Source organism: Pristiophorus japonicus, chromosome 3, assembly GCF_044704955.1.
Source record: "Pristiophorus japonicus isolate sPriJap1 chromosome 3, sPriJap1.hap1, whole genome shotgun sequence".
NCBI lineage: Eukaryota > Metazoa > Chordata > Chondrichthyes > Pristiophoridae > Pristiophorus > Pristiophorus japonicus.
Window position 1 is genome coordinate 228,447,288 of NC_091979.1, and position 6,055 is coordinate 228,453,342.

Below are 6,055 nucleotides of genomic sequence, written 5' to 3' on the forward strand. Positions count from 1 at the left end.
TAGGACATGGGGCAGTGAGCACAGGGGGCGATGGGTGAGTGGGACTATGTGTGAGTTAGGACATGGGGCAGCGAGCACAGGGGACGATGGGTGAGTGGGATTGTGTGTGTTAGGACATGGGGCAGTGAGCACAGGGGGCGATGGGTGAGTGGGACTATGTGTGAGTTAGGACACGGGGCAGTGAGCACAGGGGGTGATGGGTGAGTGGAACTATGTGTGGGTTAGGACATGGGGCAGTGAGCACAGGGGGCGATGGGTGAGTGGGACTATGTGTGAGTTAGGACACGGAGCAATGAGCACAGGGCGTGATGGGTGAGTGGGACTATGTGTGAGTTAGGACATGGGGCAGTGAGTACAGGGGGTGATGGGTGAGCGGGACGCGGACACGGGCAGCCGAGGATTCTCCTCTGGAATTGTATATCCATCCATGGTCCCTCCTGCCCAATTTTTTTAATTATTCGTTCTGGCTTGTGAGAATTGCTGGCAAGGCTGGAATTTATTGCCCATCCCTAATTGCCCCTTGAGAAGATGGTAGTGAGCTGCCTTCTGGAACCGCTGCAGTCCGTGTGGTGAAGGTGCTCCCACGGTGCTGTTAGGGAGAGGGTTCCAGGATTTTGACCCAGGTACGATGAAGGAACGGCGATATATTTCGAATTCAGGATGGTGTGTGACTTGGAGGGGAACTTGCAGGTGATGGTGTTCCCATGTGCCTGTTGCCCTTGTCGTTCCAGGTGGTACAGGTCACGACTGAAATGCTGCCGAAGAAGCCTTGGCGAGTTGTTGCAGTGCATCTTGTAGATGGTACACACTGCACCATGGTGCGCCGGTGGTGGAGGGAGTGAATGTTTAAGGTGGTGGATGGGGTGTTAATCAAGCGGGCTGCTTTGTCCTGGATGGTGTCGAGCTTCTTGAGTGTTGTGGGATCTGCACTCATCCAGGCAAGTGGAGAGTATTCCATCACACTCCTGACTTGTGCCTTGTAGGTTGTGGAAAGGCTTTGGAGAGTCAGGAGGTGAGACACTTGCCGCAGAATACCCAGCCTCTGACCTGCACTTGTTGCCACAGTATTTATGTGGCTGGTCCAGTTAAGTTTCTGGTCAATGGTGACCCCCAGGATGTTGCTGGTGGGGTATTTGGTGATGGTAATGCCGTTGAATGTCAAGGGCAGTGGTTAGACTCTCGCTTGTTAGAGATAATCATTGCCGGGCACTTGTGTGGCGCAAATGTTACTTGCCACATATCAGCCCAAGCCTGAATGTTGTCCAGGTCTTGCTGCAAGCGGGCATGGACTGCTTTATTATCTGAGGAGTTGTGAATGGAACTGAACACTGTGCAATCATCAACAAACATCCCCACTTCTGGAGGGAAGGTCATTGATGAAGGTCATTGTTGGGCCTAGGACACTGCCCCAAGGAACTCCTGCAGCGATGTCCTGGGATTGGGATGATTGCCCTCCAACCACCACAACCATCTTCCTTTGTGCTTGGTATGCCTCCAGCCAGTGGAGAGTTTCCCCCCTGATTCCCATTGACTTCAATATTACTAGGGTTCCTTGATGCTATACTTGGTCAAATGCTGCCCTGATGTCAAGGGCAGTCACTCTCAGCTCACCTCTGGAATTCAGCTCTTTTGTCCATGTCCAGGCTGTAATGAGGTCTGGAGCTGAGTGGACTTGACGGAACCCAAATTGAGCATCAGTGATCAGGTCATTGGTGAGCAAGTGTCACTTAATAGCACTGTCGACGACACCTTCCTTTACTTTGCAGATGATTGAGAGCAGACTGATGGGGCGGTAATTAGCCTGATTGGGTTTGTCCTGCTTTTTGTGGACAGGACATACCTGGGCAGTTTGATTTTCAGTTAGAGGTAGCAGTGTGCTGGAATATTCACTATCGCCTGGGCATCAACACTCCAGAAGCTCAACACCATCCAGGGGAAACCTTCCCTTGATCAGTGCCCTGCCACTGGACTCAGTAGCACCTCCTCCCCCGGCTCACTGGATCACCATGGCTGCAGTGGTTTGTCAGCTGTGGCTCAGTGGGCAGCACTCTCGCCTCTGAGTCAGAAGGTCATGGGTTCAAGTCACACTCTGGAGACTCGCATACAAAAATCTAGGCTGACACTCCCAGTGCAGTGCTGAGAGGGAGCACTTTACTGTCAGAGGTGCCGTCTTTCGGATGAGACATTAAACCGAAGCCCCTTCTGCTCTCTCAGATAGATGTAAAAGATCCCATGTCACTATTTTGAAGAAGAGCAGGGGAGTTCTCCCCGGTGTCCTGGGCAATATTTATCCCTCAATCAACAAAACAAAAAAACAGATTATCTGGTCATTATCACATTACTGTTTGTGGGGGCTTGCTGTGCGCAAATTGGCTGCCGCATTTCCTACATTACAACAGTGACTACACTTCAAAAATACTTTATTGTCTGTAAAGCACTTTGAGACATCGGTGGTTGTAAAAGGCGCTATATAAATGCAAGTCTTTCTTTCTTTTCAGTGTGTATGGTCTGCTGCAGCAACTTGCCAAGTTTGCTTCAACAGCACCCCCTGCCCCATGACCTCTCAGGGTTTGGTGGTGTAAGAGGTTTGTTACTGGACTGAAAATCCAGAGAACATGCGTTCAAATCTCACTGTGGCAGTTTGAGAATTTTAATTTCATTTTAGAATCTGGAACGTCTGTCTGAAAGGGCGGTGGGAGCAGATTCAATAGTAACTTTCAAAATGGGAATTGTATAAATACTTGAAGGGGAGAAATCTGCAGGGCTGTGGGGAAAAAGCAGGGGTGGTGGGGGGGAATTATTGGATCGTCCTTTCACAGAGCGCAGCACAGGCACGATGAGCCGAATGTCCTCTTTTTTACAGTATCATAGAATCTTACAGCATAGGAAGAAGCCATTTGGCCCATCACGGTGGGCCCTGAGATTCCGAACAAACATGGAGTGTGATTGATAACTGCGGGACTGTGGAGAAATCCCCATCTTAGGATCTCTGGCTCCTGGAGCATTTTTGTTGGGGAGTGGGATGGGCCGCACTCTGACCCCTTCTGATTACATTTGTATCGTGGGTCAGAATTTGGTGTAATGTTTAAAGAGGGGTTAGGTGGGACAAATATCCCTCTCCACCACCTGGGGGAGTGGATTGTAGAATCCATCCACTTTTCAATCCCGATTGTCCAGTAGAATGAAGACGGTGCTGTTCTGCAATAAACAGAAGATCCTTTCCTCCCGATTACTGCCCAGACTGTGACAGGATTTCACCCCAAGGAATCTATTCCTGCCTCTCTCCGATTTGTCTAGTTCTTTAAACCTGCCCAATTTAGTTAATTTAATATCAGGTTAAAGAGATAGTTATTGAGAAATGAGTGGGGTTTAAGACTAGAACATCTCTAGGACCTGATGGTTACCCCCGGAAACTATTGATGGTAACAGAGATTGCAAATGTGTTAGTCATAATCTTCCCACGTTCTCTAGATTCAGGAACTGTGCCCTTAGATTGGAACGTTGCCAAAGTCACTCAATTATTTAAGAAAGAAAGAAGAGAGAAACCAGGAGAGTACAGACCCATCAGTTTCATGTCAGATCACCACATTACAGGAAGGATGTGATTGCACTGAAGAGGGTACAAAGGAGATTTACCAAGATGTTGCCTGGACTGGAGAATTTTAGATTGGATAGGCTGGGATTGTTTTCTTTGGAACAGAGGAGGCTGAGGGGAGATTTAATTGAGGTGTATAAAATTATGAGGGGCCTGGATATAGTGGATAGGAAGGACCTATTTCCCTTAGCAGAGGAGTCAACAACCACGGGCATAAATTTAAAGTAATTGGTAGAAGGTTTAGAGGGGATTTGAGGAGAATATTTTGACCTAGAAGGTGGTTGGGGTCTAGAACTCACTGCCTGAAAGGATGGTAGAGACAGAAACCCACACCACATTAAAAAATACTTGGATGTGCACTTGAAGTGCAGTAACCTACAAGGCTACGGACCAAGAGCTGGAACATGGGATTAGGCCGGCAGACACGATGGACTGAATGGCCTCCTTCTGTGCTGTAAATTTCTATGATTCTAGGTGTGGGGAAGTTACTGGGATCTATCATCAGGGACAGAGTGACTATGCACTTGGACAAGTGTGTGCTGATCAGAGGGTTCGTGTGGATTTATGAAGGGTCGGTCATGTCTGAATAATCTAGTTTTTTTATTGACAAGGTCACAAACATGGTGGATTAGGAGAGTGTATTCAGAACATAAGAACATAAGAAATAGGAGCAGGAGCAGGCCATTCGCCCCTCGAACCTGCTCCGCCATTCAATAAGATCATGGCTGATCTTCTACCTCAACTCTACTTCCTTTAACATCCAAAGATCTATCGATCTAAGTGTTGAAGATACTCAACGACTTAGCCTCCACAGCTGGTGCCCAGAAGAAGCGAGGGCCCAGGAGCAGCATGGGCCAGCCCACACTGTGATATGTGTGCGCACTGGGTCCGTGCAGCAGAGCAGGTCTCCAGTCATCTTGGTTGACCCTTGCCACTGGACTAAGACCTGGCTCTGTCAAGCCCGTATGGTGGCTGGTGTGCAATGGCCACCCCACGATAAAAAAAATCCATGCACAGGCATTGTGCACCCTTCAACATGTAGTTTGAGATCCGGAATATTAGGTCCTTCATTGGAACACCTGTGAACTCATCCCTTTTTGGAGTGGAAGCAAGTCATCCTCGTTTTGAGGAACTGCCTATGATGATGATGATAACAGCCCTCTGGCGTAGATAATTCCAAAGTGTTTGGATGTTGTCTGTATGGATTTCTCGAAGGCATTTGATAAGGTTCTGCACAAGAGATTATTCACAAAACTGAGAGTGCCCTGAATTGGAGGTAACCTGGTGACCTGGGCTGGCAATGGATTGGGAACCGGGAGACAGAGAGTGGGGGTAAAGGGACTGTTCTCTGATTGGTGGGATGGGTCAAGGGATGTCCCCGGGATCTGTTTTGGGACCTCAGCTTTTCACCACGTTTATCAATGACGTGGATGAAGGATCAGAGTTATATATTCACATTTTCGATAACACTGAATCACGAGCCACAATAAGCTGTGTAAATGAGATCAGGAAGTCAGAAAGTGAGAGAGACAGACAGAGTGTGTGAGCACAGCTGTGTAAATGGGGCTCAGTGTGGGGAAGTGTGAGGCCATCCACTTCAGATCCAAGAAGGACAAGTTGGAATATTGTCTTCTTGGCGAGAGACGCGGAGCTGTGGTGTCCATGTACACAAATCACCGAGAGATCGTGGGCAGCCATACACAGCGATCAAACAGGCTCCTAGGATCTTGACCTTTACCTCGGGGGTTGAAATACAAAGGGGAGGAAGTGATTCTTTAGCTTTGCTCAGACTCGCCTGGAGTAACTGTGTTCAGTCCTGGGCCCCACCCTCAGGAAGGATATGTTGGCCAGCACAGATTCATCAGAATGATGTCAGGGTCTAACCCCACAACCGATCCTCGCCTGAACCCCACTACCAGCTCTCACTTGAACCCCAACACCCCCTCACCTGAACCCCAACACCCCCTCACCCTAATCCCAATAATCCCCTCACATGAACCCCAATACCCCCTCACCCCAACACGCTCCGAACCCTGACCCCAATACCAGCCTGAACCCCTCTTGACCCTCCTGGCTCCGCCTCCTGTCACAGCCCCGATGGAAAGCCTGATGCGGGGAATCTTTGCTGACTGGTGGCGGGGCGGGTCCATTCAATGCTGTTTTGTGTATGTGTCTAACCCTGGACTGTGAGGATGAGATCACGGCCGAGCTATTTCACAGGGCGGAGATTGCCTGAAATAGGACACGATGTTATTTCCAGAAACGTGAATAGACTGAATCAGCAAATGACTCACAGGATCAGCTGACCCGTCAACCAGAAACTCACCCCGAAACATTAACTCTGTCTCTCTTCACAGATGCTGCCTGACCCGTTGAGTATTTCCAGCATATTTCAGATTTCCAGCATCCGCAGTAATTTGTTTCTGTCATCAAGGCTGCTGCCCTCCCCACGGATGTAAT